The 26,915-nt window shown below is 45.6% G+C and overlaps 1 protein-coding gene across 1 annotated transcript in view; it reads right to left on the bottom strand.

Annotated features, from left to right (window-relative positions):
* Window positions 1-26,562, bottom strand: part of LOC307080445 (alpha-1,3-mannosyl-glycoprotein 4-beta-N-acetylglucosaminyltransferase C-like) — a gene marked incomplete at its 3' end in the record, with an annotated part of 99,198 nt that extends 72,636 nt beyond the window's left edge. Inside the window, exon 1 of the mRNA XM_079743138.1 lies at window positions 26,506-26,562. The remainder of the gene's footprint in view (window positions 1-26,505) is intronic.
* Window positions 26,563-26,915: the final 353 nt, after the last annotated feature.

Genomic DNA, 26,915 nt, shown 5'->3' with positions numbered 1-26,915 from the left:
GGTTTCTCTCTTTCACCTTGCTCTCTATATTCATTCATGGGTTTCACCCCATTGAATTGAATAAAATTCACATATATTGGTCTAGTTGGTCGATGATCAACGGCCTCGTCACAATAGCCACTGGTATTCATATTTTATATCCAATGCATGTCATCTTTAATCGGCCTAAGTAATGTATTAATGTGCTACGGATCACAGTTGAGGACGTGTGGAATTAAATGACTGTTAATGACTTGGCAACATTTGCCCAACATTTGTGCTATCTTCCTCAAAGGGTTTCCCCACTTTAAGGGGCATGGTGAGACAGATATCAGCACCCCCTCCCCTCAACCTGATCTCGACAATTAGCCGACAGGCTCAGATCTGGGTGAGCGGGGTGACCTTTGTCCACCTCATATTTGTTTCAACCGATCGTATTGCTGGAGGCGGGGATCTGTAAGCACATTATTCGCCGACAAACTCGACCAGTGGTGGTGAACCGTAAAGGTGCCAAATCAACTCTGTGTAGACCGGCCACTGCAGAAATGCACTTATTAATATCCCTATCTGAAAGGTTTGTCCAACCGAACAAATTCGCTTTCTTTGGGACAATATGTCCGTTACGGGAACAGGACTCACTGCCTGACTCCGCCCTTCCCATTCCATTTTCTGGGGACGTCTCGTCTCCCGACGGCATTCTGCTGTAACATAGTAAGACGGCTGGATCCGAGATTACACCCAGCCTGATGCAACAAGAGTTCATGTCGTTATCCCCTGGTTTCTTTCTTTCCACAACTTGTGCACTGGGTGAGCGAGCGGTTTGGAAATGAATACAGGAGGGAGAAAACACTGCGGGCCAGGGCATGAGATGTAGACACAGACAGAGAGAAAAAGAGACTGCGAGAGAGAGAGAGAGAGAGGGAGGAAGAAAGACGGATTTTACACAAGCGGAGACAAGAAGTCTCTGCTGGAAGCCAGAGGAGAAGAGGCTGCTGCTGGCAAACAGGAGACAAGCTGACAAGCTGGTAATGCATGGGTCCTTCCTCTAGACTTACTCAGCCTCTGTCCCTCCATTCGTTTCTTGGTGGTAGTGGGGGAGACATGCTCTCAGGACGCTGCCTCCGTGCTGAACAAATGATGGAAATCTTTCAACACTCTGGGCCTGTAATGACATATGCTGTATGCCTGTACTTTGACATTATTACCTTAATCCATTATCCTTCATTTTTCATGTCTTTTTCCCTTTATGGTAACGATAGGCGAGGGTACTTTACATATCTGTCTAAGGTAAGGTAAAAAAATATATCGAATGTTGTGTGCAAACGGACGATGATGTAGCTAGCTATTATTATGCACTAGCGCAATAAGTAAACTAACCTTCCTGTGTGTCCTAGTGTCCTGATTCCTAGAGCTATTCTGCACCAGTCTTGCTTTAACAAATCGAGGTTGTGCAGCACTGAGAGATTTATTCTGCTTCAATATTGATTGAAAGCTTGAATGTGCTCCGCCTCACTTGTAAGTCGCTTTGGATAAAGCGTCTGCTAAATGATGAGTAGTTAATGTTTTTATTTAACACTCAAGGGGGATTTTTTTATTTGGTCTTTCGTTCTGCAGTGATTATCAGTCTGGCCTTGACCGGGCAGTAATTGATTACCAAACATGGTTGCAGCGTTACGTTGTTCAAAAACTCCAGAGTGACCCTCTCTTTTCTCGTTCTGAATCTGGTTGGCCGTGAAGCCAATACATATTCTAATCTGAGAACAGCCTTCCCTGCAGAATTCTGTTCATCTTTCATCATCGTTATCCAGTCTATTCCGGAAAGAACTCTTTAAATGGATACACTTTCCTTGGTCCTCACCATCCGTCTGTTCTGAGTCCTGATTGGTCTGCAGAGAGGAACAGAATGTGAGCTTGCAAGATCAGGATGGTCTCAGGAGGCTAGGTTGACCTTCAGGGTGACCTCCAGTGACCCCGAAGACAGCTGACCCCCCCACCGACGCCGGTGTCTCCCCGTGCCAAGTCATCACACTGAAACAGAGTCACCGCCAGCGCACACAACACCGCTCTGTTCCCAATGGAAACCAATTTAACGCTCCACTGCCCACAGAGCAAACTATACGCGACAATGCGCCACATGAATTTCCTTAGATAAATTACAGCCGGACGGCCGACCAACCAACCGGTCAGTAAGCCGGTCAGACAGCCAACCAACAGGTCAGCCAACAAGTCAGTAAGCCGGTCAAGACAGCCAGCCAACCAGCCAGCCAGGCCGGACAGACAGTCAGCCAGGCAACCAGCCCAGAGACTTATTTTGGGGGTTCCAAACGCCCGGGCCTCAGTCAGTGTCGTCAATGACAACAACAAAGTAGATGCCGAAGTCGTAGAAAACCAAGACGCTCAGCACATCCATTCGTCTTTTGTCCAGTCCTCGATTCAGCAGCGGCCTGTTCTGATGTGAGTGGTCGAGCAGCAGCGACGAGAAAAGCCTCGTTCTACCATCGGACGCTGCTGGAGGGAAGGGTGCGTCGCCCCTTCAGCGAGCGGAAGAAAGGAGTCGCTGCTGTTTATATTTGTTAAATGATTCAGTTTGTTTGTTTCAATCGAGATTATGGCTGAACAAAGCTCTTCCGGGACCCCTTCTCTGTGAAGTCAGGCTGCTAACTGGCGCGCTAACGTTGTCAAAAAGCTTAGCGCAGACCGCTCCGTGGTCATTAGCCAAAGAGGAGCGGAGCGCGAAAGGGCCAGCCCCGGGAGCCAGGGACCGAAGAAGGGGAAGTTAGGGTAGCCAATCAGCCGCGGGGTTGCGGGGGGGAGGTCGCGTGCGAGCCGGGGACCGTGACGACCTTTAGATTGAAACAATGTCCTGGGGAGTCGGCGCCATTAAGTACCGTACTGTATCACCGAATGAGAACAAGAAGGGCAGAAATAGCTCTTGGTTTCCATCTCCATAGATCTTCACCACAGCAAAGACCACTACCACCACCGACTCTACCACCATCTTCATCATCACCACGACCACCACCACCAGCACCACCCACTATTCCCACCACCACCACCACCACCACCTCCTACAAACCCCACAGCCCCAGTGCCGCCTGCAGGCCCACTGAGCCATGTGTGAGGCGTGTGTGAGCCGCTCCAACCATGTAATCCCATTTTGCCTCTCCAAGAGCGCCGACGCGCTCGCTTGTGATACAAAGACCACCCGTTCACCCCCGGCTTCAGCGCCAGACACACGTACACACACATGCATGCAAACACACACGTATTTAAACATACCCCCCCACACACACACACACACAAGTATACAAGAATACACACAGAAAAACACAAATAAGTACACACACACATATACATACATATGTATACACACACACGCATGCATGCACACACACACACACACACACACACACACACACACACACACACTTCCATTCCAAACAATGTGGCTACAGAGATTCCGGAGGGGAGATTGGAAATGACAGGGCTCAACCATGGGCTGCGCAGCGAGAACCATTTTATTTTATGGCTCGAATCAGCGCTTGACACATTCCATTCATATCTGATTTGCAGTTATAAACAAAGAGGACTTTTTTTTCCCGGCTTTCCACTGCGACGAAGGCGAGGACAAGGCGAGTCACATAAATCTGGCCTCTCTGGCTAACAGTTTAGAAGTAGATTTAGAACTGTTTGTCTGAAAGGCAAACTGCCAGGGCTTTTTTTACTGAATATACGGAGCAGGTTTACCTTCGAAGCAAAGACATTTTCAGTCTTAAGAAAATTAACATTTATGTTCTACTTCCAAGGAGAAGTATAACTCACCATATTGAAAATCAATATCACTACAGTTGGGCAGGGGTATTCCTCCTCCCACGGTTAAATTAATTCATTTTCTCCCCTAAAAGTTTATGACAGAGATAAGAGGGCCGAAAAAGTGCAATTACAATGGCGGCCCACATGAAAACCATCCAGACTCAACCTAACTTCATGGATATTCCTTCCTGTTATGGTGCATATGAGGCAGCTCAACGCCTGCGTTAACTCGCCGAGATCACATTCACGAGGAGATTTCTAATTTCCTTCCCACTTCTTCCTGCGTCGCTGTCCAAATGAGCTGGTAGTGGGAGTGTTGATGTGTGCATGCGTGCAACGATTGCCTTTGTGTGAATGATGATCACGCCGTCCATGATTGCTTTGTCTTTTTGTATTTGAGCACGTTATGTTGTTGGAGAGAGTCTTGAGAGAGACTCGAGAGAGAGAGAGAGAGAGAGAGAGAGACTCCTGAGAGACACGAGAGAGAGAGAGAGAGACACACGAGAGAGAGAGACAGACAGACAGACAGACAGACAGACAGACAGACAGAGAGAGAGATTGGGCATTTGTGTGTCTGTGGTGGAGTGTTTACCCCCTCTTTTCATCCTGGGCTATGCTTAGTCGCGCTCCCCTCAAACATGGTAGGATTCAATTACACGCTGACCGGAGCTCCCTGACAAGAGCTCACGCTCTTGTTTCAATCACCCCACAGCTGGGTGTCAGCTCAGGGTGGTCAGTGACGCTCCAGTCACCCTGATGTGGGCCAGGGAAATGAGCCGTGCAGTAGCCCAGCGAAAAGGTGGAGACCGGTGGCACGGAAAGAGTAGTGAGAGCATAGGGGGACCTCCCCCCCGCCAGATAAAGAGCATCCATCCAGAACTCAACAACCCCACGCCCCGGTCCCCTTGAATCAGAATCCCATTGACACGGGCTCTGCAATTTGGTGCACAAAAATATGAGTCTGGGTGTAAACAGGGTGCCGTTTCCGGGGGTCGAATGAGCGAACGGGATTGGGGAGAGCATTGTCCGGCTGGATGGTTCTTAGTAATGAATCCTGCCATGCACACAGCGAACGCGTCACGATAATGGCTTCGATGCATTACACTCCCGCCGAAGGGAGGGTTATGACGGTGTACTGACGTTGTATTTGGGTTAAGGTGCGCGTTTTGTAAATGTCGGGATTTTTCCTACTTGTGTGTTGAGAAAGCATGCGTCAACAAACCCGATGGAACTAGCACTGAGATGTGCTGGCCTGGTTATTATTAGCCCCCCTCCATGTATAAAACATATTTGATGGGAGCCGAACCATATGTGTGTACTGCACATAGACGCCGGACAGAGCATCCAACACGGCCAGTGTGGAAGCGACTTTAGCAGAGCCTGTGTTTCATGAAATAAACATGGGCTTAAGAGGACCACCGGTTCAAACTTCAGACGGTACAAGCACTTCGAAACACTTAAAACACTCACAAACAACATCCTGCCAGATATTCTTAGTGAAAAAGAGCAAACATACAGCCAACCATCTCACAGCGGTCTGAAGACGTAGAAGGGGGAAGAGGAGGAGGAGGAAGAAGAGGAGGAGGACGGGGGGGGGGGGGGGGGGGGGGGAGAAGGAGGAGGAAGAAGAAAAGGGGGAGGAGGAGGAGCAGGAGGGGGGAAAGGAGGAGGAGGAGTAGTAAAAGTCGAAGAAGAAGAAGAAGAAGAGGGTCTAATATGAAAAAACAAACAAACCCCATCGATCATCGTGATTGTCACATTATTCATCGGAGTCATGACTCCCTCCCGGTGGAAAAGCAGCCGCAGGGCTCCTCAGGCGGAGACATTTAAGACACTAATCAAGCGTGTTACAGACGCGCTCTGGTAATTAATGTGCCACGGCGGCAATGGCGGAGCATCGCGGGAACAAGGCGAGCTTGTTTGTCAAGGCCCTGTGCTGTGGCGCTGGGCGTTCCTCAGCACTGTAATATATTTCCTCCTGTATTCCTCGGGGCGGGGGGGGAAGTAGTGCCGGGCTGTCCTGGATGATTGAACACTGCCTCATGCCGCAGGAGGGCAGACTATTTAACTGCTATTCTCCCGAGACCCACCCAACGCCGCCCCACCCCGCTGGGATCTCATCCCCCTGTTTTTTTTTTTTTTTTACTTTGTTCGTTTTTTTATGTCCTGTCCGAGTCTCTGGGTTGTTTGTTGTGCGGCTCCACGACGCAGCCAATAATAATTTAGATTTATGGGGTGGAGGCGGGCGGGGATGGGGTGATGATAGCGCAGACATGCCACACAAGTCATGGGGGAGCACTGCGGTGACAAATATGAGCGGGAATGGGGGCCGGGATTGAAGCGTTGAGAGTGTGACCAGAAGGCTGCTGTAGCGGCCTTGATGTTGCTCCACTGATAGCTCTGTCTCTGTCTCTGTCTCTCCGTCCGCTCGCTTCCTCCTCCTCACTTTACTCACTACACGTCTATCTTCCCCCTCTCCACCACATCCTTTCTTGATTCAATCTCTCTCTACTGCTATCCTTTCTCTAACTCTTCCTCACCCATCCTTCTCTATCTGTCCCTTACCCATCCTTCTCTTCCTCAACAATCCTTTTATCCACCCCTTCCTCACCCATCCTTTCTCTACCTCTCCCTACCCCAAACCACCTCTCTCTTTAGAAATTAAAAACACATTGACACATATGTTAACACATATATTACATGGTCTGTTGTTTAGCATTAATTAATTGGTCATTCAGTCCCAACCCTCACAAACCAACATTTCATATTCAATCAAATATTTGACTTGTTTGCCAAAACTGCACTATGGAACCATGGGAAATCCATTTGTGTTAAATGTCAAGCCATTGTTTTGATTTGTTCGTATATTCCTCTTCTATAATAACCGAGACTCAGCACATTGCGAAATAGGACAAAAAGAAAACATTTTGAAAGAACAGAAATGACTATGTTTGAATTGAGTGTTATTAGTGTGGCCTAGATTCAGACAATATTTGTGAACTTGAGTCAGATCTTCCCTGCGGGCATTTAAACACAGAATATAGGCCCTAGTCTCTGATAGCAAAATAAGAGCAGATGAGAAACACACACTCCTCATTCCTCCAAATGAGGAATGTGTGAAACTATATTCAGTCATTTATCAGACGCTTTTATCCAGAGCGATTTACAGATGTGGTTGAGAAGACCAATCAATATCGTCTGAACCACGAACATTGTGCCTGGATAAAAACAAGTGGAGAAAGCATCCATGAGAACCAGAAACAAAAGGAGATTTATTTTCCCAAGTGCACAGTAGGAGTCATTGGGTTAGTCATTGGAGTGCATGGGAACATGATAACATATGTCCTCAATAAAAGTGGTTTAACATTAAGTACTCAGGTTGTTCAGAAATCCATCCAGCCAGATATTGCCTTTGTGCTACTGGTGAAAAATTAATTCTTTACGATCATGAGGCAAGAGGTCGGAGACCAGGGCCAGCGAGGAGATAACACGAGGCATAGCAAAAGTGAGACATGGTGTAGAGGTTTGGTTGAGCTCCACGGGTCTTGAGATATTAGGGCGTATTCACACCAGGAAAATCCTTAGTTTGATCTCTTTGGTCCGGACCAAAACGCAATGTTTATTTTTTGGTTCGGTGCGGTTCCTTTTCACATTGCAATTTTTCGCGACAGTCCGAGAATCTGTCAACAACGCAAGTTTGTGCATAGATCGTTCAATCATTGGACAAGACGGGCGGGGGCGGGGTAACATGGGGTAACGCATAAAAAAAAGAAGTAAACAAACTATGGAGATTATGGAGATTCAGCGTTCTGCCCTCGTTTTGCTTGAACTGATTGGTTTCATACAGTTACAAACGTTTGCAGTACTTTTGGAGCATCAGAGGCGTTTGGCACAATGTCGATTTTATGATGTTATGCTATCCGCGGACCACTCGAACGCCTTCTCACCCATCCTTGTACTGAATGTATTAAATGCATCAGATTTTTTTTTTTAAGGGTTCTCCAACATACTTTATATGTTGGCGTCTGCCCAAATATCAAAGACATTTCGTCTCCTCTTCGCTCCATGTTGAGCCACGAATAATTTTAACGGGTCTGATAACGTGATGCCGGTCTGATAACGTGACGTTGATCTTTGAATTAACCGCAATACAATATGAATGAATAAACAAGCAGCAATGGGAGTCTGTTGCGTCCAAAAAGGCATATTATTTTTAGAACTGGGTTGGACCGAGCGCGGTCGCTTTCACGTCTCAAGCGAACCGCACCAGGGTTCATTTGGAAGCGGACCGAGACCACCTCTCCGGCTGGGTCTCGGACCGGCTGTTTGGTCCGCACCAGAGTTCGATGGTTTGTATTCCCACCAGCCCAAAAGGTCCGCACCAGCGATGTTTTTGGTTTGGTTCGAACCAAACAAGGCAGGTGTGAATACGCCCTTAAACATAACCCCAACACGTATACAAACCGAAAGCTGAACGTTAAATGTTAACGGGGAATAGAGCGGGGCGATATTGCAAAACTTATTATCACAATTATTTTTTTCGATATTGATCGATATCGATATTAATCACGATATATAATTTGATACTGCTGAAGCCTGAAGAAACCCAAGTGTTCATTAGTTAAACCATACACTTTTGTTTATTACCATATTTGTGCGAAGGGAACATTTAATCACATTTAATTATAAACATTTAACTTCACAAACATGTTTTATCTGCACCCAACAGAACAATATAAGGTAGCTTGCCTTGTAACCTATTGAAAATAATGCAGATAAAAATAAAAGCCCTGACTTCTTTCACATTAAACTCCTTTGGCAGGGCTTCAGAAAACATCTTAAATCTTGTAGAGGCACAACCAATGCATAAAATGTAAAATAGTGGATGAACAAAGGCCCTGGCACATGAACTGAAATTTGATATACAAAATATGAACTACATAGTGCTTACGTAAGTGCAAAATGTAAACATTGTAAAACCAGATATTATGCTACATAAAATAATGTGTTTAAAACTAAAAGATCTGTGAGTGACTATCACATCAAACTCCTTTGGCAGGGAGGCAACAATCTCAAATGTTTGTACAGGTTTATTTCTGCTGTGTGATCGGCTGTTAGGTAAATCCATATCAGAACTGTTTTTTTTCCTTTTTGTTTTACTTTCTTTTTATATCGAGCATTTATGTCTAATGCTTATCGTCGTAATCTACGTGTTTTATCGCGATTAATAATCATAATCAAATTATTGCCCAGCCCTAACGGGGACACAGAAATCTCTCTAATGTGTTTGTAGACATTAGAGGCACAGAAGTAAGGATTATTTGGTTCAGGGTCCAGCTTCAAAGCTCATCCAGTAACACGTCATGACGTTGTGATGTTATGTTATGTTGCCACTTAACATACTGCTTTAAGGGTCAGTAGCTAGCAAAACAGACGAGCAAATCAACTTTTATATATATAATCGCCTTTCGTCTTTTAGAAAGGCGATCGTTACAATAGAACTCCCTCAAACAAGGAGACGTGTTAAGCGCCTTGATTAAACGTATGCTTCCAAACGCCAGATTAATTGCCAGCTCTCTCTCCCAATTCACGTTTTTTTGTTACCAGCGGGAGGTTGTAAATTAGTGTGTTAAATCTCAGATCAGGCCTTTCGACACCATAGTACACTTGCTAGGGACTATAGGCGACGGCTATAAGCAATCCATTGAAGCAAACGACTCCCTCGGTCACTTTAATGTCATTCGCGGGGAGATTTGCTCAAAAATAACTCTTTGGAGTTCTGCGAGTTGAACGGGGCAGGGTGAGGCGGTGTCCGGTTCAGCTGTATCTCTACAGCTGAACTTCTCCTCCCTGGTAGTCTGGCGGAATGCTCTCCCGCCAGGGACCCTGAGGTAATGTGGAGGCCCCCAGACTCCTTGGGGCCTCAGGCATCTGAGGGCCCACTAGTACTCTGGACTTTGCACACCATACTCTGGCTTTCAGGACTGAGTGTTATTTTGTCCACACATACCACGCACCACACATTGTCCATACATACATACATACATACATACATACATACATACATACATACATACATACATACATACATACATACAGAGAGAGAGAGAATAAGGAAATAGGCAGAAAGTGATAAAGAAAAAGGGAGTGAGGGAGAGAGAGACGAAGAGAAAGAAAGAAAAGAAAGATTGACTTTTGCTGTTCAGTTCCTCTTTAACGTTCCAATTAAACTAATCCGGCAAATAAATAAAACACATGCATAACATTCATGATGGGATATGATGTTGATGAATACTAGATATCTTCATACTGATTCCAGTTTAATTCATCAGAGTGAGTACTAGTTTTATTCATGGGATGATATGCTAAGCGTGTTCGGCGGCATCATGAATAATGTTTTCAACGATTCAGCTGACCGTGTCTATATTTGGTTCGGCTCGGAGGGTCTCTGGGGTGTTGAGGTCAGCTGGTCCCGATGGTTCTGATGTTAGAACAAAGACCATTGATCTCCTCTCTGTGATTGGCCGCTTTCCTTTTTCGATGGGGTCGCCTCCCGCTGCGCTGCACTCTCTTCACCAGCGCATTAGGGGTCGGGGCTACGGTGGGGGATTTGAATAGAGATAATAATTAGGATAACCAAAGTGGCCAATGATGGTTTTCCCTGGCTTGATCCAGACAAAGTGTATTTCGCTGAACCGAATCCGACGGCATTCAGAAGCGGTATTTTTTTATTTCCTCGTGTTTTTTCCAACACCCTCACAATTGTTCGCAGCTTCTCTCTGCCACTAAGGTTACCTTGCTCTATGAAATATGAGCTCACAGATTTGGAGCCCGGAGATTGTGAAGATATGAATAACACTTTTGGGTTTGGTTGTTATTTTGTAAGAGTGACGAGAGTGAGGAGGGACTTTGGAAGACTCTGTGAGTGCTAATGAGCCTTATTTTAAGAACAGAACACACGCATGAATATTTAACAGCTTGTCTTCTTGATTAACCACCAAAATAAAACTGCTTGGATTCCAGAGATCCGAGTGGGAAATGGCCGACACCAAAACCACTATACCATTCCTGCCTTCGCCAAAATACCAGGCGTACAAAAGTTTCTGTATAACCGTAATGAAAGCCATAAAACAAAGACCAAGTATGCCTTTGTTGTCTTTGGAATATATTACTGTATTATTTGCAACGAAAACCATAACTTATTGAAAACAAAGTAAATGGGTAACATTGTGCACACCCCGATTGCCAGTACTTCGGTAGATGTGTGGGCAACGGTCAACAATCGCTTTGTGTAAAAGCGGATCACAGAATGACCCACACCACCCTTTAAGGTGAACTTACCCATTCTTATTTTGGGACATTAACCAGCAAGCCGATTTGCACCTCACTCATTTTACTGTATTCTTTTGTGCATATATCCCTCTTTTCTTGGATGGAGAGTTCCTAAGGTCGTTCCTGGAATCTGGCGGAGCCGGGCCCCTGGGAAGCAGAGCTCGCTCCCTTCTCTTTGTATTCCCAATCCACGATTTCTCTTTCAGCCTCCGGTATTCCTGTAGCTTCTGGAACCTTCTCCTGGATGCTGCCATCACTAGGCAGTGACACATCTGTCTACACTGTTGTTTTTTATTTTACTTCCATCACCCGAAGGTCCAGCTGGCATGCCACTTACAGGACCTCAACTCCATGCTGGGACATGGAGTTTAGTCTTTTTTAATCTTACTCTTCCACATACATTTGTTTTTAATGTATGTGCCAGGATGTTCCAAAACACAAATCCACACTTGTGTTGAGAAACACAAATGTGTGTTACAGGGGTGTTAATATGTGCTTCACAATGTACTGCATGTTCAGTAGAATCTCCTGTATACAGTGTACAATACAGAGCTATCAGGGATAAGAAAGGTAAGTACCGCAAGCGTCCTTAATTATTTTCCACTAATCATGCGTCTGCCAAGCGGCATCACATTCACAAAGGGAGGGAGCGTTTTTATTGTGAAAAAGCTGGCGTGCCGTTTTTTTGGATGCCCCATTAAAAAATAGGACCACCGTCGCGCTGGCTTCAGCCATCTTCCAGCGTGTACTCCACTATTTGCATTTGTGCCGCGGGGCGACGGTGGAACCTGCATGTGGCCACTTTCTGCATCACTGCCGTTTTAATATCCATCAGTGACAATGGAAATGTATTCACAGGCGTGAAAACGGGAACGCGTTCCAAGGTAACTGGATGGGGAATCAGGGGAAGGTGCTAAAGTCACACCGACTTAGCATGTTGCTAGGCAACAGCGGAAGGGGTGCCAATACCTATCAAGAGGGCAAAAAAGAGACAAATACACTCAAAGTCCAAAATAAATATAGTTTTAAAAAATAAAAAGACCACATGAACCTGTTAAGGGGCTAAGCCAGTCAGACTGGTGTATAAACACCTAGACTGGGATTCACAGAGATCCCACTCACACCATTTTCTGTTTTGAATAAGGTGTTCGACTCCCAGTCGAACACTACTGGGTATGAGTCCTAATCATTGCTGCTGTGACCTGTTAAGCATCCTTGAGCCACGTGCCCTTACCCCCTTACCTGTTCCTAGATGCCATGTTCACCTTCCCACCTTTGCACGGCTCAATGCTAAACAGAACTATAATTAAAACGGCAATACTGTAGAACCGTGCCGTCGCTGTTGGTATTCAAATGGGGTTCTTACATTGAAGGAAAACACGAAAACAAGCCAACATATGGAGAGATGCGCGGCGCGCACATCAAAGGGTTACTATCAACACAATTACAGGGAGCCGCAGTTACTAGCAGGGCAGGTTTTATCTGCTTAAAGCACATCAGAGATGGGGGGTAAGGGGAAAAAAGGAAAAAAAAAACACTCCCTCGTTCCAAAGGGAAATGAAACAGTTTTGCCTATATTTGCTTTGTTATTTAGCTACAGAACAGCTCAAATTAATTACACCGGTCTCCTTCGCTTTATTCATTATTTGATGCCGTAAACACATTAGTCAAATGAAATCTCTCCAGACGCACCTGCCTGCCTTATCTGCTGCGCTGCGGGGACGCCGGGGTAGTTTTAGGAGGGTTTTATAGCAGGTGACGACAACAAAAAAACATGCCGCCATCCGTGGGCACCGCTATCTTGTGCCTTCCCCACTGATAGACGCCCAGGAAGTCTTAATGTAAGAGATTTGTCAGTGTCAATTTCCCGCCTAATCTCTCTGGTTCACCTCAGCGCCTGCCCGTTTCCCAGCCTTCCCAGGTCTGCTTCGCACAGGCACGATTGCACACACACACACACACACACACACACACACACACACACACACACACACACACACACACACACACACACACACACACACACAGAGTAAGTCGTACTACCCAGGACATCAATAGGTGGAGGGAAGCCTTCGGCTGGGAAATGGGATTTCTGGCCAGTGAGTGCTGCTTCCTCAACGTTGACTCGGATGCAAAACAACAACGGCAGTAGATTTGCCTCTGAATAGCGGCGTGCCTCTCTCAATGTATTCGCTGGCCGGGACTACTTATGGATGAGGTGCTATGGCCTGGGGATGCTCCTCTCCCTAGATATATTTCAAAGCGCAGACTAAATGTAAACTGTAAGCAAGCACTTGTCCCAAAGGCAGGGACATGGAATTTGGAATAGAAATAGTCCCTGAAAAAAACACCCGCAGTCATGTATATTTAAATCCATGTCTTTGGAGTGCTACAGTATAGGACACATGTAGAATGTCCACACGTCCATTACTTTCGTCTGTAAAAGCCAACTGCATGAACGCGTTTCTCTTTAACAAACTCATCAGAGGACCGAGGTACTACTCAAGCTTCACTTTATCAGATTTCAAACTGTTCAAAAAGGCGTGTCATTTTTCACTTTGGACTGCCTGACTTTTTCAAGCCGTCCAAGACAATTTATAAAAGTATCCAGACTCTTCTCCTGTCTCTTGTGCCTCGCTTGGTTAAAGATTTTGGGGAGGAGGGTCCACATGAAACAGTCAATCCGTCCATTAAGTAGCAAACGCTTGGCTTTCCGGAGGACGCACTGCGCTGAGAGCTAATGAAACATCTATAGAACAGTGGGTGTGATCGGGAAGGAGTCAAAGTTTGTTAACCAGATTGCTTCGAAGAGTACGCTCTGCTCTCTGGTCGTCGCCAATCACTTAGGGCTGCTTTATAGTTGGGGTGGGGAAGAAGGAACAGTTTGCAGCACTCTTGCGACACACAAACACACACACACACAGAAATCAATCTTTGTTGCACTCTTGACAACACGACACCAGTGTGATGAATTGTATCTACAAATCCTCACGGTTGCCGACCGCAGATTTGGCAAAAAGAAACAAAGAAACAGTTGAAATATGACATTTGGGTAGTGTGGCTACTTTGAAATGTCACTACAGCTAACTTACTGTAAAGGGCAGTCACTCGCCCACTCCTGCCAGCTGAATGCCAAGTTTGCTTCTCTCAAGACCGTGGAGTGGTTCCAAGTGATTAAGGATTGCAGTCTGTACACATGATCCACTATTGTTGTGATGTGATGCATATGCCAGCAGGCGACTAGGGCTTTGAGAGCATGTTTGGCCTGGGGTTCCAAAGAAATTCGTAAAAATGACATTGACAATGACGTTATCCAATTATTGCTGCATTGGTAGAACACGGAAACCAACACAACAGCACAACGGTAAAGGCCACCGTGCATTAAAGCGGTTTCCTCTGTGTGAACAGAATGAGTTACACAATGCATCACTTGCAGTGCAAGTGTGTATATATATATATATATATATATATATTAATCCCCTTGAGAATTTTGGGTAAAAGACAATTATTCTCAAAGTCATTGCAACCGAGCCGTCTCCATTCTTCCATCCACCCTCTGGTTGAAGGCGAGATAATGAGTGACACCACAAGCTTGTGCTATGGAACAAAGCAGTGCTTTCCTATGCACCATACACCAGCAGGCAGAAGCTTCCTCTGCACTAATGAAAAGGGTATTTACCCTCCATCTCTATTACGCCGTCCGTTCACGCAACGTTCATTCGTGATGTGATGGTGCCAACTAAATTGCAGTACTGAGTCGGGGAGTGAATAAGTCACGTTTGAAGGAGCGATGACATTAGCTTTGGGTTTTTGCAGGGGGAAAAAGCAAAGTGATATTTGTGTAAGTGGAGGGGTGTGTTGTCATCACGGTGGAACATAGACATCAGGCAGGGTCAGGGCTGATGACACTACCAGATCACAGTACATTACTTCATAATTACACAGAGGCGCCCTGTGCCACTCAGGCACCAGGGGCCGACACCTGACTCGCAATATGAGAGGCTTAGACGTGGAGGATTCAGCGGGTCATTCATCATACTTCCAGCTCTGCGGATCGTACCAAATGGATCGGGGGGCTGGGGGGGGGAGAAGACTGATATCTTCATCCCTCGGGTCAATAAATAACATAAAAGGGAGAATAAAATAATAACAATACAGAGGTCACAGCAATTGCTGAAATGCCATGCTTTGGATTTTGCATAAAAACATATATATATTTTAGATTAGAATCATATTATGAATCCTTTTAGTGGCTTTTGCTACATTTATGGAGTAACTTCACAACAGCAGCAGCACAATTTATGCTGTGAAGCACTGAGAAGGTTTGTAATGAAATACTACTCCTATCCTTCCGTCGCTCCGATTCAGAACGGGATTCTTTGGAGAGTCCCTGTCGCATTACGACCATTTTGATTCCAAAATGCCAGCCATGAAACTGAAAATAAAATAGGTTACAGATGCTACCGGAAATCACACCGAATGTCTCTGGGGTGCGACGACACAGTGTGAAGGTAGACGATGTTATCACCGAAGATTAATCGCTCTTCCTTTTAAGCATTACTTAATGATCAAGCTGTTTCTCCTGTAAAGCTGAACTGTATACTAATCTGAACTAATGATTCCACACTAGTAGGAAGTCCAGAAAAATTAAGATGTGGACGTGTTCAGTTCATAGCCCAGGGTTCGTTTTTGAGGAACAGATCTAAGTAGCAACAAATAGTGAGTCATATTTCATGTAGTTCCATTTCAAGCATAATTTACTCATATTCCCCCCCAGTAAGAAATTATTTAAAATGCCCTGTGTGTATTTCCAGAGACAAGGCCTGCAGCCTCTCTACAGACCTGTTCTTATACAAAATGAAGATGAAGGCCTTTTTCACAGCCAGAGAACAGAGATGAAAGAATGCTCAGAAATTCAAGATGGATGCTGGTGACAGCTCCTCAAACACCTGCAGTGGTCGACGATGTCAGAGGAAAGGAAGAATCAAATTTAAATACTCTGCTTAAAAAAAGTCTGTTGATTATAAAAGACTTTATAACGGGGACAATGAATACATCGGCCTGTCATTATCTAATAATAGCGCCACTACTTCTTCCAAAGGAATATTGAGTATCATACAATGTTTTGTTGTCATTGATGGTCAGGCCTGACTAGAGTTACTAGAGGAAAAATACGGTTCTTCACTGCACCGCTAGGACATTGAGCGAGGAGAACCGTTAGCCACTGCTAAACTAATCTAACATTAAGCAGGCTTTGGCTCTGATGGAGCTAAAACAAAGAAACACCCCAGGGTGATCATTAGAGCGTTCCTACGTCGTTCCTCAGCCTCTGTGATGTTGCTTTTAACCAATGTGCTGATGATGTTTATCGTGCACATTATTCCATGGCCAAACAGCCATCTTATTTAGCACCATTCAATAATAGTTGAAAATATGCCATGATCAGGGTCATCATCTTTGAAGTGTTTTTTCACTTAAAAAGATGAAAAGGCCAAGCTTTGTTCCATGGGCTCTCTGTTCCTGGCTCGGATTTCTTTTATACAAAATAAATGTGTTATGTCTGCTTGTGACACATGACGCATAAGACACACAAACTTACACGTGTATTAAGAGTCAATGTGTCCACAATGAGCAGCGTAATTCCCTGTTGTGTAGCAGATCAAATGAAACACTCTCCCCACTCACAGAGAATCTCGTGGTGAAAGTAGGATGAATGTTGTTGTAAACATGGACACAAATCCCAGCAGTTCCATTTGCAGTTACAGCAGTCAAACTCGGCAGACTTCTGATCTTCCCCGCTCCATCCCTTCCATAGAGGGCATTTGCATTTGTTTGATTTCCTCTTTGATGCCTCCTTATGCAACAATACAGAGTCACACAAATAAAGTCCAAACTTGTGTAAACTCTGAATGAAAGCGAAAGAGAGATTGTTAAGTTAAACTGAATGTGAAAACCCAGCCCTCAGATTGACCAAACACACTGTCCCCTGGTTTAGATGTAGTATGAGGGGTTTATTATGGGTTCTTTCAAATGGCAGGCTAACAAGTTGGCTAATGAGAACTTCGCCTCTGTTGCTTTGTAGATGGGTATGTGCCATGGGATTTTCTTTTTCCATCATTGGCTACTGAGGGGTCCTTAAAGCTAGGGTAGGCAATTTGGTGAAACCAGCCAGAGTAAGCTCGAATTTGAGAGTATCCAACCCAAAAAGCCTCAACCCCCTCCCTTCAGGCCTGCCTCCAAAACAACACTTCCAAAACACATGACCAGCTTGCTAGCTTTACTAAAGCACAATGAGAGCACAGGAAGAAAGCTTGCAGGTAGACGGGTAGCTAGGTAGAAAAAACATTAGAGAATTATTGAGGCCCAATTAAATAATTGAACAGGCTTACTAGGCCTGGGACAACCACGGATACCAGATTTATATATTTTTTTACATCAGAGCATATGATTTATGATTGTTGTCGAGAAGTTTCGAGAATCAAGCAAAAATGAAAAAAGATTATTCTACAATAAATTGCCTTGACTCGTTTTGCTTTAAGTGACCAAAACGAGTCAAATAGCCAATTAGATACCAGCAATTTATTTTCTAAATAACCGGTTTAATCATTAATGCCGGGTAACTGGCTCGAGCATCGGATAAGCATATCGGACAAGCAGCTCCAGAATTAGAAGGGAAATGGCTTAAACTAACCACTGAACGCCAAACGCATGACTGCATAAACTCAAGCTATAATTCAGGTCCGCATTGCACTGAGAGTGAATGCACTCACGGTTTTGTCGCTCTGGGTAATAAACAACAAATCCCCGCCAAACGCGGCACATATATCATAGATGTTCCCCAAGTGCCCCAGCGCTTAACCTCTCCGCTACAGCCGCCCTTTGACCCAGGAGGAAGTGGCAAACACTTGACCACAGCTTGGAGGAGGAAAAAAGTAAACGAAGGTAAAAGCAAAAGAGTCACCTTTAGGAGACGGAGGAGACGGAGGAGAAGGAGGAGGGCGGAGGAGGAGGAGGAGGACGAGGAGGAGAAGGAGGAGGTGAGCAGATGAGAGCTGACCCAACCTGACCCACTTCCCTCAGATTTATGGTTCCTGCTCCCGCGGCAGACACAGCTTTTGTTCTCCCGGGGTCATAAATCTCAGCTCAGCTGACCCCTCTAATCCTGGCCGTCCTCCTCCACCATCTTCCTCCTGAACGTGCACGCTCCCTCCACTGTGCACGCTCGCAACAGCGTGCACGCTCACACCAGCGTGCACGCTCCCACCAGCGTGCACGCTCCCACCACCGCCGCACACTTGCACCACCGCGTGACGTGCAAGCTCCCAACGACGTGAACGCACCCGCCATGGTACACGCTCCCACCACCGTGCACGCCCTCATCGTGCGCGCTCTCATTGGTGGGCCGAGGCGGACTTCTCCGACACAAAGCGGCGCCCGGGCAGCCGAGAAGCCGAGCAGTTAATCACCGGCAGGCAGACAATGGAGCGAGATCTGGCCAGACAGGCCGGAGAGAAGAGGCGGTCTCTGGAGGAGGTGTTGGGGGAGGAGGTGGTGAAGGAGCATCTGAGGCCTGTACCTGTTGACCGGTGTATCTACTGTGGGGGGGGGGGGGGGGGGGGGGGGGTCTACTCAACCTGAAGATGAAGTGACATGGAAAGCTTGCAGTTCAAACATGCACGGCTCCTCCTAAGATGATACCGGCTGAGGCGATGAATGTGTGTGTGTGTGTGTGTGGGGGGGTGCGTACGTGTGTGTGTGTCCTAACACCTCTATGATTCAGCACAGGGATGAAAGCCATACTCTGGATATTGCCTTTTTCACTGAAAGGATGAAGCAACATCCCTTTGAAAACATTGCCTTATTTGGTAGAAAGAGTAAAGCATTTAAACAAAGGCCAATCGGATTCCAGGATATGACTTTGAATGAGGATGACGACAGCAACAAAAACAACAACTTTTAAAGCAACAGTTACACAACAGGTTAACAGGCCTCCAGCGCTGCTACAGCAGAGATGTCTTTACCCTGTTCACCCGTCACTTTTACAGGTGTTGTGTGTGGGCGTTTGGATGTGTGCGTCGTGCCTGCGCCTGTGTGTCTGTGTGCCTACGTGTGTGTGTGTGTGTGTGTGCCTGTGTTCCTGTATGTGTCCACCTGTAAGTCTGTGCCTGTGTGTGCGTGTCTACGTGTGTGTGTGTGTGTGTGTATGCCTGTGCGTGCGCCTGTGTGTGTGACTGTGTGCGTGTGTTCCTGTATGTGTGCACCTCTAAGTGTGTGCTTGTGTGTGTCTGTATGCCTGTGTGTATGCCTGTGCATGCTTGTGTGTACGTGTGCCTGTGTGTGTGCGTGTGTGACTGTGCCTGTGCGTGTGTGGGCCAGAAGACAACCCATCTCCTGTCTGTGACATACAAAAAAAAAGCCAAAAGGAAAACCAGGAGCCAGAGCAGAGCTAGATAAGCCACGGGGTGAAGGGAGAGGGGAGACGGGGGAGATGGGAGCTTTCGTTGGGGAGAGATAGCAAAAGAGCGTGAGAAGGGAGCAGAGAAGAGCCCAGAGAGACAGGAGGGGCGGGATTACTCACAACGCATCCTGAATACAGTATGCTAAATAAAACTACACGGACCAGCATGCATAGAGAGCTGCCGGACTACAGGCATATGTCATTCAATATTAAAAACACACTCTCTGCCTGAAGCACCGCTATTACAATTTATTACTATTAAGCCATCCGGCCGACATTTTTATCCAAAACGACTTAGTGAATTGAGATCATTTATCATAAAGAGCAGTTACGTAATGATGCCTTGCAGGTAGATGATGGACTTTAAATTAAAAGGTCCTGGGTTTGATGACCGATGAATACAGCCTACCGGTGGGCGTCATGGCCGGGAGATAGACAGCCCAGCTAGTGGCTACCAGGGCATAGTCCACACCCGCCCTCAGTGGACCAGAGTGAGGGGAGCTCCGTCACACTCTAGGTCTTTATTGATCTTCATCACTCATGCAGCTGAAGATCCCTGCCATCAATCAACCCAATAATCCATAAAATGTTGTTTTATATGGCGCCATTTGTGCAAAAACTGCAATAAAATGTGCTTAACAAGGGAAGCAACATGACATGAACCAGAAATACAAAGGGTTTGAAATCGCAACACACAACAATCAGAATGGAAGATTTGAGGCAGCAGAAAGCTTATATTCTCAAGTGTGAGACAAAGAAATGGTGTTGGGGGTGGGCAAGGAGGTCCGTCTTCACCAATACACCCACAATCCCTTCTTCCCTCTGCACAGGCTGACTTTATCTTGTCAATGTGCCACTACCAGCACTGGAGCACCTCACAACTCATTGGTTTCCTGCCGGGGGAACCTGGCCGCTGCTTCGGAGATGCCCCGCCCCCTTCTTAAAGGAGCGGCGTAGCCCTGCGAAACATTCACAAGGGAGAAGTTGAAGATTGAGTTGAGGGGACAACCTGTTCACGTTTACATTGGATGTCACTAACATTTTAATGCAACATAGTGCTGGTTAGCTACCATAATAAAATCAGTGAGTAACCATTGGTTGGTGGATGAATAAGGATGGACGATTGGTATTATTATGGAAGCCAACACATTGCTAATTAGCTCTCATTATAATACCAATCTTTCGTCCTTATTCCTCCAACCATCGATTGCTACTCAGTGTTCCTTGGGGGTTGCAGAACAGAGATAGAATCTGAAACTTTAGATTTGCGAAGCGACAGGTTGTTTGACTGACAGTCTATAGGTTCCGTGTTCAAAACCCCAAGCTCCACAGTCTGCAGGAATCCTCGAGCAATGCCCTAATTCTTACCTGCTCATTAACGACATGTATTTAATATAAAAATTGAAAAGCTTTGCTAGGCCCCAACAACAGAAAAAGCCAGAGCTGAAGTACTAAGGGAGTACTTCAGCCATTATTACACGAAAACATTGACACGTTGACACGTTGTCCTCTCATCCTCTTTGAAGGCTTGCCTCTTCGGACATTTTTTGAGCTTTTTATTACATTTTTGTAAAGTTGTGAAGTCTCAGCTTGAAACCAACACATGTGCACCGGGCCTTTGTTCACATCTGTCACATCCAACTCAGCAAACTCACAACCATGATCAAAGCTCAGCAATGCCTTTACACACAGCTGGCCTGAGAGAGGGAGAAGGAGAGAGAGCGCAGACAAGCGAGAGAACAATGAGTGAGGCAACTCTGCCTTATATAAGCCGAACAAACACAGATTGCCTTATTTTCTTTGTCAACCTGCGATTAAATATTTAATAAGGCGGGCCGGTTCGGCGTCATCCTCTGATTAGTATTGGTACATATTAGTGTTTTGATTGTGTTTTGTTTGCCTGAAGAACAGCTCCATGGCTGGTTTGAGCATGCCCCCGTAGCACATGACACCAATGCGATGCCTCCCTTGTGTATAGATCCTATGATTGCAACCATTACAACAGTTGCCTTTACTAGCTTCCCTTTGAGCCGCTCTTGATTTTATTAGGTTTTCCTCGACACGGTCCAGGGATTGACGATGAATCAATCCAACATCGCACACCACTTAATTCAGGCAAAATCCAATTACAGACCTACCTTTTTCTAATGTAGTATTGAGTATGGAACACGGGTTGGACATGAATTAAACATAAGATGGAAACCTTAATGGAATAGAAGGACATACTGCTATCATCACGATGGAATCTCCAGTTCAAAATAAAGAAATTGAATTAATCATAAGATGAAGAAGATGTGACCCCAAATCACAAATCTGTTTTATGGGCAATTAATGTCTGTCTGTCTGTCTGTCTGTCTGTCTGTGTAAAAAACAAACAAAAATAAATTTAAATTGTTGAAATCAGGGAAAGAAATATGATGAGACTACAAGAAAATCCCTAATAAAAGCATCCCAAGAAAAGGTGCCGTTGGTGAAATCAAATCTGTTGCAATCTGCCACCATGAGCTGCTGAGAAATCCTCCCCAGCTTCACAAAAGAAGGGAATGATGTGAACACGGCGAAGTCTGTTGACGGATGATGGCACTGCCGTCAATACGGTCGGTTTTATCGGGTTCGGAAGACTTTTGAAAGAACTTTAGACGCAGTGATTGTCAAAGGTTGCAGGCATTGACAGGCCCTATGTCAAGTACCAGAATGGGTGAACATTTGTTACAGCTCACGTATACACGTATTTCCATGGCGGTGAAAAGTTTCGGGTGACTACGCACGTCGGTTGAAGAAAAAAAAGAGTTCCTCAAGGTTATGGATGTCTTTTAAGTTACTCAGCAGGCCTGACTACACAGGACTCAGAACTCCTTCAAAACTATGTATGAAAATAAATAAATTTCTTCACAAAGCCGTGTGGCATAGGCGGGTTCAATGCATCTGGTGCATGGCTGGCCTGGGTCTCTCTCTCTCTCTCTGTCTCTCTCTCGCTCTCTCGTTCTCTGTGTGTGAACATCAGCCTCTGGGAACCAATCAGCCCAGTGCTGGGACACTCTGCAGCACCAGAGCATCTCTGATCCGGGGAACGGACATCCAGACATGCTGCGGGCCATTGCAGGTTTTTCCTGGCGGCTGATTGCTGCATGCATGCCCAGCGCACACACACACACACACACACACACACACACACACACACACACACACACACACACACACTCACTCAAACACTCAGACGCACTCACTGAGCATTCTTCAGTGAGTCTGCCGTGACTGGGTCAGCAAATTAATCCGATTACTCAGTTAATGCAGAACTTGGTCAGTGAAGAAGGCAGACATTCGCTCAGTAAATCAGTCGGTCAGATAGCAAGTCAATAAATCAGTAAGCCATGTTGGAGTGCAACTCGGCCTGATCAGTAAGCCAGTCACTCAGAAAAGTCTTGATAAGTTGCCGTTAAATGCCTCAGTAACCCCCCCCCCCCCCAGACAGTAAGATAGTCAAACGGTCAGTGTGTAAATCAGCCAGCCAGCCAGACAGCCACCACTGTCAGCCAGTGAACAAGTCTGTTATACAGTCAGTCAGCCAAGCAAATAGTTCAAATAACTCAGCCATTCATTCAGCAAGGAAGTGACTCGGTCTTTAAATTGATAAATTGCTCAAACGGTCGTCCAAGTCTTGGTATTTAGACTTGACCCCCACTGCGGGGCGGGAGACAGACAGGAGCAAGGGATCAACTACTACCGCATCTGTTTCTCCGTATGCCTCCGTATCATTCCTTGTCGCATTGCCCGTTGTGACACACAGTATAATAGTTTCCCTGTGCCTCAGCCTTTCAGCCCCCCCACCCCTGACCTCCTCCACCTGGGATAATTACAGCGGCCTAACCTCCCAGGTGGCGGAATCAGGATTGGACACGAGGAGCGTTTCCGTCACAATTATTTGTGGCATTTGTCTAACCTTTTACAGTGAAATTGACTGGTGCCCCTTACGTGGAGCCAAACTGAGTGGAGGCCAGTTTGTGTGTGCGCCATACATGGGGAGAGCTAGGCTTTAGCCAGGTGTTAGCTAGGGGCTAACCAGGTGCTATAGGCGCTAGCTATCTAACAAGTATTAAGAAGAAGAAAAATAAGTTGTATTTCTATTGTCTTGTAGAAGAGAAATGATGGGGAAATGATGGTGAACCTCTCTGTTTGAGACCGACAGAGGCGGACCCATTTCAAATCCTCACCGGTGTAAATAGACTTTACTTGTCATTAAAGTGGGTTTTTGTGGAAGGGGGATATCATTCTATGACTTCAAAAATAATCCTTCAAAACATTTTGTCGAAGTCGTAAGAATCCTGACATGCCCGAAGGATTAGAAGTTCTTTAGATGAACACGCCTCTGGAGCAAAGAGGGTAAATAAACGTCATTTTCTTCCCAGTAGCTCCAAAACCCATTATAATTAAATTACTCTTCCGATTGACTCATCCCTTACCAAAGGGGATATTTTGTTTGGTAACCTTTGCGTATCCCGGGAGAGGAGTGAGTGATGCAGTGTTTTTTTTCCCAGACAATCCAATAGATTGCACACTTGAGCAGTTTGAAACTGTCCTCTTTTGTGTTTGTGTGATTCAGCCAGAGTCAGGTTTAATAACCCCACATCGGTACATCATTCAACTCTATACTGTCATTAGATTCAAACTGATGTATAAGTCTACATCTATACTAAGAGGCAACAGATAAATGCATGCATGGCAAACATCAACACTTGAAAATAGGCCTATCTTAAACAAGCCAGAATGAATTATGGTTGATGATATTTCTAAAGAATCAAATTTCTAATTTGGAGATTATATTTTATTAAGAGTACTTTATTTAACAATGACTGATGATGTTTGTAATTCTACAATTTATTCCCAAAGATTGAGATTGATTTGCTCGTTGAGCATTTACAAAACAAATGCATTAGGTTTGTGATGAACAAAGATGGCAGATGGCTGCTTTAAGTATGCCTCGTGATATTTATTCCAAGCGTGCTTCACGGATCAATTCTATAAATGTTTAACATCTGAACTCAATACAATTAAAAAAGCTTAATTCATTATACACACTTTGCAATTCATCTTCTTTTTAAATATTAAAATCTCACTTAGATACAACTAAACAGCAATAATTCTCACAAGGTTCCAAAAGGCTTTTAGTGCTCAGCTGGGCAGCAGCATTCTGAGTGGACAGCGTGAAGCATCTTACTCATGGGGCCTTTACAAATAGTACAAAAGGGAAACGCTGTTAGTGGTTTCGCTCTGACCATTCTAACCTCTGGGTGACTGACAAAAAACCCCATTCCGTCATTATTACATCAATCTAGTCTGACAGGTACTGTACAGTTAACAACAGTAAACCTACAACAGAAGGCCTTTCCCTAGAGTTCATGGTAAATCCTCCATCTGAGATAGGAAGGACACATTAGCAGCCATGGGGATCAAACTGGCAACCCTAAAGCAGCAAGACTCATTCCTGGACTTGACAGAAATCACTCAATCAAGCTATTCAGTATAGTAGCACTCACACCAACTCATGTATCGACTGACAGGGAGGTGATCATAAGAACCATGAAATATTCCCAATTAACAATAGTAACAATAGTTTCACAGCACAGCATAAGGGCCTCAATAGGCTCATTGCCGAGGGCCTATAGGCTGCATGTCTAGGGGCCTCTATAGGCTGCATGGCTAGGGGCCTCTATAGGCTGCATGGCTAGGGGCCTCTATAGGCTTCATGACTAGGGGCCTATACAGGCTGCATGACTAGGGGCCTCAAGGATGTACAGGCTGCATGGGCCCTATAGGCTGCATGGCTAGGGGCCGTCTATCGGCTACATGGCTAGGGGCCTCTATAGTCTGCATGGATACGGGGCCTTATAGGCTGCAAGGCTATTCAGAATGACCAGGGGCCACTTGACAGTATGGCTTGGGCCCTCTAAAGACTGAATGGTTAGGGCTCCTCTAGACTGCATGGCTAGGGTAAGCCATGAAGCTGTTTTAACTTGCACTGTAATCAGGTCACACTTAATTCACACTGTGTTTTTTTGCCTAATGTGAATTGGGTTTTCTTTCAAACCATGTGTATCTCTGCTTGGGGGAATTTACATTATACAGAGCTATTTGGGGGACTCGTCAACATGTCAGCTTGCTAATTGTGATTGTGCCACATCCATGCTGAGACCCGCGGTCTGACTCCCTGGCATCGCGGGGCACAGGCAGAGCCATGCGATGACGGAGGACCACATGGAGAAGGACGTGCATTGTTTTGGTGCAGCGACACGGTCGCGTTCTGTGCACTGCTTACTTTGTACATTGCTCTAGGTATGGATTCTAATGCTGAATTTCGTACTTCAGTAAATATTTTTTGCAACCTGCAAAAATTAAATATTGTTCACTATCAATCATGCGATGACCTACTGCTTTAATGAAGGCATAATTAGGATCCTCGCTACAGGTAAATATTTGAAACTAATCACACAGATTCTGTGCCAGTTGTGGAAGGGTCAACCATTGTTTTGCTCAACGTATTGCTCTTTTGCTCTAACCGATGTATGCATATGTTTCGAGCTAAGACCGATGCAGTGCAAGGTGAGGTTGAGCATCATACGCCTCTGAGTTTGTTTTTCAGTGTAGTATAGCCTATTATGAAAGCATCATGTAATTAATGAGTTCCATTGTAGCCCACAATTCCTGAAAATATGGTCAAACTTAGCTTCGTGTCCGTCTGCGTGGATCGACTTTTAATCCCAATGCCTAGTAAAATAGTTATTGTCAATCCAGCCACGTGGATCAAACTGACAGCTCCTATACTTCGCGATTTTGACACTAAATTATATATATTCAGCGGTGCATATATCAACAACAACAAAAAACATCGAATCTGCTTTCCCATCACAGCATGCAATGACACTCACCTCAAGACACACCGAGTGCTGAAAGCCGTTCGCCGTGACGAGATATGAAAGAACTTCTTGCTCCACGCATCAGGATGCTCCTCCGTGTTTCCTTGGCTAGGATGCTCTCGGATGACGGTGCCGATTCACTTACTATACTGGCAACAAAGCCCGGGCTCAGCTGGGCTTTATCGGGCTGCAGTTGATGTACCCGATAGGCGCGATTTGAGGTATGTGCCTCCGGCTGTCGCTACCAACAAACTTCGAGGATTTTAAGAAGGCATTCTGAGGGCATATCGCCATCCGCTACGAAGAGACACACTGTAGCGCCTCGTTGCGCGTCGCGACCCTTGCGAATCCACAGCGGAGGGCGGTGCGTGGCTGTTCGTGCGCTGTAGCGCTGCATGTGTGGCGTCCAGCCCCCTGATTCA

Source organism: Pollachius pollachius (assembly GCF_949987615.1).
Source record: "Pollachius pollachius genome assembly, chromosome: 9".
Lineage (NCBI taxonomy): Eukaryota > Metazoa > Chordata > Actinopteri > Gadiformes > Gadidae > Pollachius > Pollachius pollachius.
This window is presented reverse-complemented; position numbering and strand designations above follow the sequence as displayed.